Here is a 12,880-nt window from a genome sequence, read left to right as displayed (position 1 = left end):
CATAGTTTCTTTGTTATCCGGAACCGCTCTGGACTGGGTCTCTCCACTGTGGGAGAGGGACGATCCTCTTCTATCAAACTATCGTGACTTCATTGCTCAATTTCGTCGTATCTTTGACGAGCCTGGACGCAATACTTCCTCGGCTATGGAGATCCTGCGCATACGGCAGGGGAACCTCTCAGTAGCTCAATACGTGGTACAGTTCCAAACTTTAGCATCGGAAGTTAGTTGGAACGAAGAGGCTCTATTCTCAGCCTTCTGGAGCGGTTTATCAGAGCGAATTAAAGACGATCTGGCGACACGAGATCTTCCCGAGACTCTAGACGAGTTGATCTCCCTCTGTAACAAGGTGGATCTACGATACCGTGAGAGACAGACAGAGAAAAACAAAGGAGAGCGTCCCCGTACCTATCCTGTACCTCGTCCTCCTCCCGTGCCTACTCCAACTCCTGAAGAACCGAAGCAGGTGAACCGGGCTCATCTGTCAGTCGAGGAGAGGCAGCGACGTCGACGAGAGAATCTTTGCCTATATTGTGGTGAGGCCGGCCATCTAATCGCCCAATGTGTGAAGCGTCCGGGAAACTCTCGGTCCTAATAGGGTCCGGAGAGGTCCGATTAGGACAAGTCCAAACCTCTCCGACTTGTCTAGATTCCTTACTTGCGGTTCAGCTCTTCCTCAAGAAGAACATCAACGTCTCAGCATTATTAGATTCTGGAGCAGCTGCTAATTTCCTGTCTCAAGAGTTTGTTCAGCAACATAAAATCCCGTTATTAGAATTAGAGACCCCGATCCGCTTAACCGCAGTCGATGGTAGCCCCATTCTACAAGGCCTGATATCCTGCTGTACTACCCCTTTGACCCTTCGGGTAGGCGTACTCCACCAGGAACAAATCGAATTCCTGGTCATTCCTCGAGCCTCCTTTTCCATGGTCCTAGGCCTTCCCTGGCTAAGAAGACACAACCCGCAGATCGACTGGTCTTCCATGCAGATCCTTTCCTGGAGCTCTTCATGCGCTAAATCTTGTTTGAATAGAGTAGTTCCTCTGTGTAATACCGAGACCAAACCACAATTTGAGGTTCCCGTTCCCTATAGATCCTTCCTGGACGTATTCAACAAGAGGGCGGCTGACATCTTACCACCTCATCGGAGGTGGGATTGCCCTATTGATCTGATTCCTGGATCCAGTCCTCCCCGTGGACGCATTTACCCCCTATCCTTGACTGATACTCAGGCCATGTCAGATTATATCACCGAGAATTTACAGAAGGGGTTCATTCGCCCCTCCTCTTCCCCCGCGGGAGCCGGATTTTTGTTTGTAAAAAAAAAAGACGGCTCTCTTCGTCCCTGTATCGATTATCGGGGACTTAACGAGATCACTATTAAGAATCGATATCCTCTGCCTCTCATTCCCGAGCTCTTCGACCGAATTAAAGGTGCTAAAGTTTTCTCCAAGTTGGATCTCCGTGGGGCTTATAATTTAATTCGCATCCGAGAGGGGGATGAATGGAAGACGGCCTTCAACACCAGGGATGGGCATTACGAATATCTCGTAATGCCCTTCGGACTTTGTAATGCCCCGGCCGTCTTCCAGGACTTCGTGAACGAGATCTTTCGGGACCTTCTATACACGTCAGTTGTGGTTTACCTCGACGACATTTTGGTCTTCTCTCGGGATCTGGACAACCATCGGGATCAAGTCAAGGAGGTCCTAAGTCGTCTCCGTCAGAACAAATTGTACTGTAAACTGGAGAAATGTATCTTTGAACAGTCTGCCGTACCTTTCCTAGGGTACATTGTGTCCGGGCAGGGTTTACAGATGGACCCCGAGAAAGTAGCAGCTATTCTAGATTGGACGAAGCCCACAACCCTACGTGCGGTTCAACGCTTCTTGGGGTTCGCAAACTACTACCGCAAATTTATCCAAGGGTTCTCTTCCATAGTCGCCCCTATCACGGCCCTCACAAGGAAAGGGGCTAACCCTGCCAACTGGTCCCAAACAGCCGTAGATGCTTTTGAAAAATTAAAACAAGCTTTTATTACAGCACCTGTCCTCAGACAACCTGACATGAAACACCCCTTCATTCTTGAGGTCGATGCTTCATCCGAGGCGGTAGGAGCCGTTCTCTCCCAGTATGGGGAGGATGGGGAGGATGGGAAACTTCATCCCTGCAGTTTCTTTTCCCGCAGATTCGCTCCAGCTGAGCGTAACTACCCCATAGGAGAACAAGAGCTACTCGCGATCAAACTAGCCTTGGAGGAATGGCGATACCTTCTAGAGGGGGCGCAACATCCGTTTACAGTCTACACCGACCACAAGAATTTGCTGTACCTTCAGTCAGCCCAGTGCCTCAATCCTCGCCTGGCCCGGTGGGCACTCTTCTTCACCCGGTTCCAGTTCAAATTGTCCTTCCGTCCTGGCTCAAAAAATACCAAGGCAGACGCCTTATCCCGGTCCTTCTCACCCTCTGAGGAGGAGAGATTAACGCCACCAGTGCTGGACTCCATGGTCTTTGCGGTTACTCAGTTGCCTACCCCTCCGACCGGCAAAACTTTCGTGCCCACTGAATTAAGACCGAAGCTGCTGAAATGGGCTCATCAGTCCAAATTCACAGGTCATCCCGGTGTTCATAAAACATTGGACTTTCTGCGACGTTCCTATTGGTGGCCCTCTCTTCGCAAGGACGTTCAATCCTATGTCTCCTCATGTCCAGTGTGCGCTCAACATAAGTCACCTCGCCAGGCCCATGCCGGGAAACTTCGCCCACTGTCCATTCCATCCCGTCCCTGGTCTCACCTCGCGATGGACTTCATTACGGACTTACCCTCCGCTGAGGGTTTCGACACCATTTGGGTTATCATCGACCGTTTCTCGAAGATGGCCCATTTCGTGCCCCTCAAGGGCTTACCAAGCGCTCCATCACTAGCCCAGTTGTTCATTTCTCACGTCTTTCGTCTTCATGGCCTCCCAGAAGAGATCATTTCGGACCGCGGAGTGCAGTTTGTGGCGAGGTTCTGGCGTGCCCTCTGCTCAGCTCTTAATATTCAGTTAAAATTCTCAACCGCATACCACCCCCAAACAAATGGGCAAACTGAGAGGGTAAACCAGGACCTCGAGGCCTTTCTTCGGTTATACCTCTCCTCGTCTCAGGATAATTGGGTGGAATTGCTGCCTTGGGCCGAATTCTCGCATAACAACATGTACCACAGTTCTTCTCAGACTACCCCTTTTTTCGTGGTTTACGGTAGACACCCCCGAGTACCTGAGTTCCCTCAATTGCCTGCCACCGAAGTACCCGCTGCTAACACCTCTTTACGTTTCTTCTCGGACATCTGGAAAAATGTCCATTCTGCCCTACGGAAGGCTTCCGTTAAATACAAAAAATTCGCAGACATACGACGATCTGCTGCTCCCGCATATCGTGTGGGCGATCGAGTTTGGTTATCTACCAGGAATTTGCGACTCAAGGTGCCCACCATGAAACTGGCCCCGAGATTTATAGGCCCATATACCATCACGCAAATAATTAACCCAGTGGCCGTACGACTCAGGCTTCCTTCTTCGTTGAAGATCTCCTCCACCTTTCATGTGTCCCTGCTCAAACCCCTGATTCTGAATCGTTTTCGGAAGACTCCTCCCAGATCCCTCGCTTTGAAGACTCAGAAAGGGGTGGAGTTTGAGATCAAAAAGATTCTAGATGCCCGTCAACTCCGGGGTAGACTGCAGTTCTTGGTAGACTGGAAAGGGTATGGTCCGGAGGAGAGATCGTGGGTACCAGCAGAAGATGTTCATGCGCCAAACCTGGTAAATAGTTTCTTCCTCAGGAACCCAGCTAAGTGTCCAGTGGCCACTCCTAAAAGGGGGGGTACTGTCACAGCCCGGCGCGGCACCAGGCCCGGCACCGGCTGCTCACCCCTCCACGTTCACCGGTCCTGGCGCCGTGATGGTGCGGGGCTGGCTGGATGCAGGCGGCGGGTAGTCCGGAGGCTCCCCAGTCTATTGGCGGGTCCGGCAGCAGCACAGACGCCGGCTCCCGGGACTGGGCGCCGCCATGTTGGGCAGGTCACGTGATCGGCACTCAGTGCTTCTATTTGATACCTTCCTTCCCCACTAGGGGGCCGGACCTTGCTGGGCTGAGGTATAAGTTCCAGGAGGCTCTTAGCCTCATTGCTGGAACAACTCGTCAGCTGTCAGCATCTCTCTGCAGCTCCACTGGTTGTGTGTGGTTCTGCTGATCCTGCTCTCCTGCCAGATCCAGCTCTCCTGTCCCAGCTCTGATCCTGTTCCTGCTCCTGTGTGTTAACCCGTTCCTCCCTGCTATCCTGATATTCCAGTTCCGTCATCATCTCCTGTAGCTGTGTCGGCAGTTTTCAGTTTCAAGCCCCGCCTTTTGGACAAAGTTGTCAGTTTTCGTTTAAACCAAGTCTGGTCCTTTTCAGTTCTCGTTTATTCTTCTAAAGCCAAGTGTGCCGTTTTTCAGTTACAGTAGTCATCCGGTCAAGTCGTCAGTTTCTCCGTCAGCATTCTCTGGTTTACGTCATCCACATCTCAGTTTTTGCCTCAAACATCCCGGTACTCCCTACGACCTTCCTACTCCTGTCCCGATCCCTAACCTGAGCGGCTCATCCTGTCCGCTCCATCTAGGGCACCCGTGGGTGCTCCAAGTGAGGGGCCGCGACCTGCTGTCCAGACGCAGCGAAAACCAAACTTCCTTGCGGGGGTCCCTGGAGAAGACCGCTGGGCAGTTAGACTCTGCGCCCTCGCTTTGGAGTATTCGTCAAAACCCACTGCCCAAAATATATGCAGAGGTCGTACATCCAACCTGCCAAATTCCAAGGGCGACCCGCCCCAGTCTCGCCTGAATCTGAACCTGAGGTGGGTCCTCAAGATCCTCCGGCCGTGATATAAGCAGAGGCACTCTGAGACTTCCAACGGTGAAATGAAGTGAATCTTTAATCGTCTACATGTTTCGGGGATTTCACCCCTTCTTCAGTACAACCACACTGTGCAAAAACGTGCAATAAATACCCCACCCGCCGGCTTTCCCGCGTCTGCCCAGCCTCCTCCCTGAATCTCCGTCTGCTCACCGGAATCCCCCTGTTGGGCGGAAGTGTTCTAGCTGACCCCGGCGGTTGCCAAGGCGATACAGGGACTCTCACTCCCTCACTGCTCCTGCCGCCGCCTCACGTCATCACACTTCCAGCCTGTGTGCTCCGGGATCTGCTGTACGCATTCAGGTGGTAACCATGGCAACCCGCCAGGCCCTGCAATACATAAATGACATCAATTCTGTGTAAAAAACAGCAGGATGCATGTGCTTATGAAAAACAGTGATATTAAAAAACATTATGTATACAGTACATGTGAAACAGTGAATGCAACATGTGATGGTTTCCTATTAGCAAGTCTTTTAAATAACCTATACTTAAAAAAGTTTGTGCTGAGAAAGCAAATGTTAGTGCATTGTATTGGTGGTGATGAACCCATGGCAAGGACTACCCGCCACGGTGCATCACCACTAAAGTGCAAAATAGTGCTGTCATGAAAAAAGTGCCATATAGTCCGCTGTTTTGACAACGTTGGATCCACCAAGGCACCAGACATCTGTTTTACTTTTCCCAAACGGACTCATTCCTCCTGCAGTGACCTAGTGAAGGCACACTCCACAGCACGCCATCATTATAAGTGGTCCTTTCGCTGAGGTGCATCACTGTTGCAAACATGTCTTCACAGCCACAGGAAGAACAGGACGTAATGTCCTTCTTATTACAATGTGAAACCTATGATACACTCAGTTTTTCAGACGCTGAAGCTGCTTGCATACTCCACAAGGAGCCTGTATTCGATGCATCTGAGGAGTTGACACAGGATGATCTGTTTAAAGAACTTTATAAGTTAAAAAAATGCGAGTTAGACTACCACTACCACAGCCGCACCCTTTCAGATTACCACCGGGCCAAGCAGATCCCCAGAGGATTTAGAGTCCACAATATGCCAACAATCGGCAGGCATAATCTGCTATTCTGCAAACGCTGGATAGCGATTTTGGATAAATGCGCAATGGACCTCATCCTCCTGGTGGTAGAGGAGGCCACTAAAGAACAAGAGGCGGCCAAGGAGAAGGTTAGTTACCTATGTACGAAAAACGGGGGGAGGGATTGTCAATCGCACAAGACTCAATAGTAGTGGGTGAACCCCTATCAATATCTCCTATATGGTAAGTATCACATTCATAGGATCAGGGGTGTGCTACCATAGGACATATCATGAATAGGCAAACGAAGAGAAAGAAAAGAATGTCCTTTTATTAAGGTGCACCTAAGAAAAATATATAAAATTAACCTTTATTGGGTATGTTCTTAAAGGCTGCGAACAATTTTTAAAAAACACATAACATCAAACATTTGTAGGGTAGGGTGTACATTTATTAAAACAAAGGTGGCAGGCAAACTGTTGCTTTATTGTTATCAGTAACCAGTGTGTTGGTGGGGCTACCCTGGTCTGTACAGTGGATTCCGATCATATATGTGATCTTCTCAATCTCGACTGACAAATCTCATAATAGGGTGCTCACAACGGTGACAATGTTAATTAGCATACTGGGGAGACTGAGTGTTAACTCTTGTCACCTATAGTGCTTATCTGAGCTCACTCGCAAGGTATTGTTAGAGAGTTTATATTAACCACATTTATATATACATGGATGTGTATTTAAACGGTCCCAAACATGACTCCTATGGGTGTCTGACTGTATAAATGCCAGAAAGACTTCAACCCCTATGGCTATTGCTCCTACGGGGTGTCCAACTGTATAAATGCCAGGAAGACTTAAACCCCTGGTGGTCGCCTCGAGGGTATAGCAAATGCGCGCCCAGTGGTGAATCGATGTGGGACAAGGATTCTGGGACTCAAGAGTGAGCTTCAGCCCTTAGAAGGGCTTAAGGGATCTCGCACCGTAACCACACATAATCAAAATGCAAATATGAAAAATAATAAATAACTGCAACAGACTGCCTGCGCACCGCTAGCCGGTGCGCAGGCAGTCTGTTGCAGTTATTTATTATTTTTCATATTTGCATTTTGATTATGTGTGGTTACGGTGCGAGATCCCTTAAGCCCTTCTAAGGGCTGAAGCTCACTCTTGAGTCCCAGAATCCTTGTCCCACATCGATTCACCACTGGGCGCGCATTTGCTATACCCTCGAGGCGACCACCAGGGGTTTAAGTCTTCCTGGCATTTATACAGTTGGACACCCCGTAGGAGCAATAGCCATAGGGGTTGAAGTCTTTCTGGCATTTATACAGTCAGACACCCATAGGAGTCATGTTTGGGACCGTTTAAATACACATCCATGTATATATAAATGTAGTTAATATAAACTCTCTAACAATACCTTGCGAGTGAGCTCAGATAAGCACTATAGGTGACAAGAGTTAACACTCAGTCTCCCCAGTATGCTAATTAACATTGTCACCGTTGTGAGCACCCTATTATGAGATTTGTCAGTCGAGATTGAGAAGATCACATATATGATCGGAATCCACTGTACAGACCAGGGTAGCCCCACCAACACACTGGTTACTGATAACAATAAAGCAACAGTTTGCCTGCCACCTTTGTTTTAATAAATGTACACCCTACCCTACAAATGTTTGATGTTATGTGTTTTTTAAAAATTGTTCGCAGCCTTTTAGAACATACCCAATAAAGGTTACATTTTATATATTTTTCTTAGGTGCACCTTAATAAAAGGACATTCTTTTCTTTCTCTTCGTTTGCCTAGGTACCTATGTAATATCTGGGCGCCCGATTTTTTGATCGGGTCGGAAAAATCGCGTTGATTGCATCGCATGCAACCAAATCGCATGCAATGCGATCAACGCGATTTTTACATAGGATTCAATGTTAAATGGTCCTGTTCATACCCCCACTATCCAAGTGGGCATGGAGTTGATTTTATATAGCGTGCCGAGCTCAGCGAGCCATTGAGCCAGAAGCGTGGCGAGCGCAAATGGAATACATTTTAAGTAATCCGCGTCCCCTCGCGGGGCTCGCTGCGCTCGCCACGTTTCGGGCTCGGTGGCTCGCTGCGCTCGCCACGCTATATAAAATCCACTTGGATAGCGGGGGTATGAACAGGACCATTTAACATTGAATCCTATGTAAAAATTGCTTTGGTCGCATCGCATGCGATTTGGTTGCATGCGATGCGATCTACGTGATTTTTCCACAAAAATCGCGTCCATCGCATCTGATTGTATGCCTTAAGTTAAGGCATAAAATCAAACACATCGGGCGCCCAGATATTACACAAGTACCGAAGATTACACTGTTCCAGAGGGAACATAAGATCTCTGAGGATCCAGAACATAAGCCACCCTGGATGCCGTGACTAGAGAAACAGCTGGAGCAATACCGAATAGAACTCCTGAGGTACAAGCGTGAAAAATTCACCAAAGTTCAACAGGACTACGCTACCCACCGCATGTACAACTGGCTTAACAACAACCAGTTCAACCCAAGGAAGATAATTGGCCCAAGATTCCGCAGACAGTTTCCGAGCCAAGAGTTTTCCAGCACATCGGCTAGCGAAACAGAAGATCAGACAGCAGGGCCCTTCACCACGGGTCCTATGCCTTTAGGGGTCAACACCAGGGCCCTAACTGCCAACAGAGGTAGAGGAAGAGGCCGAAACACAGGGGGGGTCAAACAAAGTGGAAAGCGAAGCGGGAGACCCCCGCGCAATGCCAAAAATTGATCTTTAACTTATCATCCATTCCACTGATGGTGGCAGAGGAACAAGTCCTCAGCAAGGGACTTTCCGTTGTCCCCACGAACAGGGGGAACCCGTTCCAGTGGAAGGTGGACACTTTTAAGTTGCACCGTTCATTAATACTAAAAGAGCATTTCCACAAGATCCCCACTATGGCCGACAGTACAACTTTACCAGATAGGATACAGAAGTTGGGACCAAAATCCTGCTTCGAACCCCAGTCCCACAATGCCTCTATCAGGACATTCAATCGACTTCTGGAACAGGAGGGCCCATTACTTAACGAAGCACCAACCCATTCCAATCTAACCCGAGAACAAGCTGCCGCCCTGAAAGACCTCAGCAAATGACAAGACATCGTGATCCGCGGAGCAGACAGGTGGCTCTATTGTCATCCAGAGCCTTAATGATTATTTAGCTGAGTGTTTGCGACTTCTGGGTGACAGCAACACCTATGAATTATTGTCTAATGACCCCACAAGACATTTCCAACGGATATTGGGAAACATTTTGGATGAGGCTATCATTGAAGGGACCATCTCTACAGGGCCGTATTATAATGGGGGCACAAGGGGTCAGTGCCCCTGGGCCCCCCCTCTAGCTAGGGGCCCCCTGTGGTTGGCATGTATTTTTCAACAACATTTTTTTTTATTTTTTTTAAGCTAAAGGTTTTGTGCATGGGAGTGAGGTAGTGCTGCAGCTTCACCTATCTGGCAATGTGACAATGATTAATGGTGCTGAGCATTGGGAGCCAAGTGTGCAGTGCATTACTGGGAGTTGACTAAGTCCCATTACACTTTGCACCAGAGGGCAGAGACTGAGACATTTGTGCTGAGCTCTGATTGGTTAAATGCTTCTCAGGCCCATGGATAACAGCAGCAGCCTAGTCATGGGAGGGTTTTTAATCAGAGGCAGCACTGGGACTGGGAGGTCTCCTAAAGAGTAAGGTGCAGAGGGACAAACATAGGCTTTTCATGTGGTATGTATGTATGTGTATATATTTGCAAAGGGTCAGAACAAGTTTAACCCCTTTCACACCGCATGTAAATACCTGGTCTAAAGCAGGTTTGCGGTGTGAAAGCAACAGTGTGAAAAGCGGTAAAGCCCCCCCCCCCCCTTCCAATGCTCGTAGAGACAGTCCGACACAGGCAGCAGCGCAGGGTGTGCTGATGTTGAGAGGGACGGCAGCGGTCCAGCTGATGGAGAGCGGGCAGGGGGGCGCATGGTGAGGTGATTGGGGGCATCACCTCTCCATGCGCCCCCCTGCCCGCTCCCCATCAGCTGCACCGCTGGCTGCTCTCCGTCCCTCTCATCATCAGCACACCCTGAGCTGCTGCTGCTGCCTGTGTCGGACTGTCTCATCGCCGTCTCTCCCACCCCCACAGAGGGCGAGAAGGCAGCGGGACATCCACGTCATGCTCCCGCTGCCCGCACTCCGCTGCTGAACCGCTGCTGCTCCGGAACCTGTGAGTCCAGGCAGACAGCCGCCTGCACCCCAGCCCGAGCCGCCCGTCCCCGCTCACCTCCTCGGCGCAGGACTGCGCCGTCAGCAGTAGCAGCAGCCCCCGCACTCGCCGGGGCAGGACACACTGTGCTCCGGCAGACACTTGCAGGGGCCCCCTGCCCCCAGCGCGACCATTCCCTTCCCTGCGTTGGGGGGGGATGGGTGGTAGAAAACCGTTTCAGACCCGTAGGACCCTCCATATTTAGCGTTTCCAAAAACCGTTTTTTTGGAAACAGTAAAATCACTCAGCACCTTTCAGACTGCACACATTACCATTTTGAAACGGTAAAAAAAGGCAATATAACGGTTAAAATGTGCGGTCTGAAAGGGGCATTATATGTGGAACATCCGAAGGCCCCATCTTTTACAGCATCCCCAAGATGCTCCTATCATTTCAGCCAGGGGGTCGCAGTGTGAATCCTTAGCCATTTACCTGGACACTTATTTACAGCCTTGTGTCCAAGGCATTTTCACATACTTGCGGGACTCCAATATGTTGTTACAAAAATGGATAGAGATTGACCGGGTCCCTGACAATTTGGTGCTAGCCACCATGGATGTGACAAGCCTCTACATATGTATCCTGCATGAGGCGGGTTGATGGCGGTGAGGAGGCTTGTCACAGGTAACACACTGTACACAGGACCTGACATTGATTTATTCATTGAGTTGTTGAGGTTTACTTTATCCCACAACAATTTTTTAAATGATGGGCGGTGGTATCGCCAGTTGACAGGTTGCGCGATGGGGTCCCCTGTGGCCCCGTCGTTTGCCAACACATACATGTGGGAGACAGAACGCAACATCTTCTTTAAACCCCAGTCCATCACTAAGAACATCTATATGTATTTACGATACATAGATTATTTAATAGTTCTATGGACTGGGAACGAAATGGAGTTAGAAGAAACTGTATTACAACAAAATCTGTCAGAAAGTCCCATTAAATTTACTATAACCAGCAGCAGGACTTAAATTTGTTTTTTGGATATCCTGATAAAAATAGAGGCAGGGAAAATTGTCACGTCATTATTTACAAAACCCACCGACCGCAATAAACTTTTGTGGTATGATAGTCACCACCCACGAGCAGCAGTCCGGGGTCTACCATTTTCCCAGTTCATCCCACCAACAGTAAGCAGGCCACACTGGATCACCAACTACAATAGATGTTCAATAAATTTAGAGATAGAGATTACCCCACAAAAGAACTAGAACAGGCATTATCAAGGGCCAAACAAAAGAACAAAGCCGAATTGGTGGCTTAAGGGCAGAAAAAAAAAAAAAAAACAGACAACATCTTTCCCTGGGTAAACCAATATAATAGCAACAGTTCCAGGGCAACTAGGAAAGCCAAGGAACTTTGGCCCATATTAACTACAGACCCTGAGTTGCAGTTTCTTAAGGAAACTCGCCTTATGCCTTGCCACACCAGAGGTCGTAACATCAAAGACCTGGTGGTTAAAACTGACATCTCTCAATTCAAGAAGGCCACCACAAAATCCAGTTTCTTGGGCAGACGCAATGGCTGCTTCAAGTTGGGTTGTCGCACTTGTCGTTACATGACCACAGGGGACACCATTCTACATCTCCATTCAGGGAAGAGATTCAAAATAAACTGGTCCCTGACATGTATATCTAAATTTGTCATTTACACCATAATGTGTTCATGTGGACTATATTATATCCGGAAGACCGAATGTCAATTTAAAGTCTTCATGGCGCAACACCGCCAGGCTATCAGACAGGCACTGAACACAGGGACCAGTGATCAGCCGGTGGTCAGGCACTTTGCAGCCTTAAAACATGGCATGGCCACTCTCAAGTATAAGATAATAGACCATGTACCGGACAGCCCTAGAGGTGGCAACAGAGGTAGGGCATTGTTACAGCTTGAATCCAGATGGATTTTTAGATTAGAAACTTTAAAACCCAAGGGTTTAAACGAAACCTTGGGTTTGATTAATTTTCTGTAACGTGCAAGGACAATACATTTAAATGAGGCCACAGGGGGCAACATGTGGAGTTATACTACATATCTCTTGATGTCCTGCACCTCTCTGTTCCCTGTGCACCTCACCATTCCCTGTCCTACCTGCACCTCTCCAGTGGCGCACACAGGGGGGTTTCTGAGTACCCAGAAACCCCCCCAAGAGTCTAAGGGACCAAAGCTGAAAGCTGAGGGTCCCCTCTTTCCATGGGTACAAGAATTGTACCACTTTGGCACCTCTTGTCAATTATCTCTTTTAATTACTTTTACTTTCTTTTTGAAGCCCAGCATCTCCTGAGTGTTCTTGTTTCCTTCCCCCACTTCATTAGTCACTAATAGCTTTACAAAATTCCTGAACTTTCTGACACAGGGTACCAAAAAGTCTGTTCCAGCCATTCTATTACCTTCCTACCCCTTAATCATTTTTCATGTAATACTTCTCTAAGGGGCATTTTATTATCTCTGATAGGCCAGTTTACTCATGTTTTATGTAACAGGCACATGCATTCTCTAGGGCCCAGGGAGTATTTTACTTCTTCTAGGGGTGTACCCAGCAACCCCGGAGATCCTAGCTCCCTGCAGACTTTCCCCACACATTGAACAAATGCCTTG

This window comes from Crinia signifera, chromosome 2, assembly GCF_055691185.1.
Source record: "Crinia signifera chromosome 2, ASM5569118v1, whole genome shotgun sequence".
Taxonomy (NCBI): domain Eukaryota; kingdom Metazoa; phylum Chordata; class Amphibia; order Anura; family Myobatrachidae; genus Crinia; species Crinia signifera.
The sequence above is the reverse complement of the archived record's forward strand: the minus strand, read 5'-3'. Positions refer to the sequence as shown.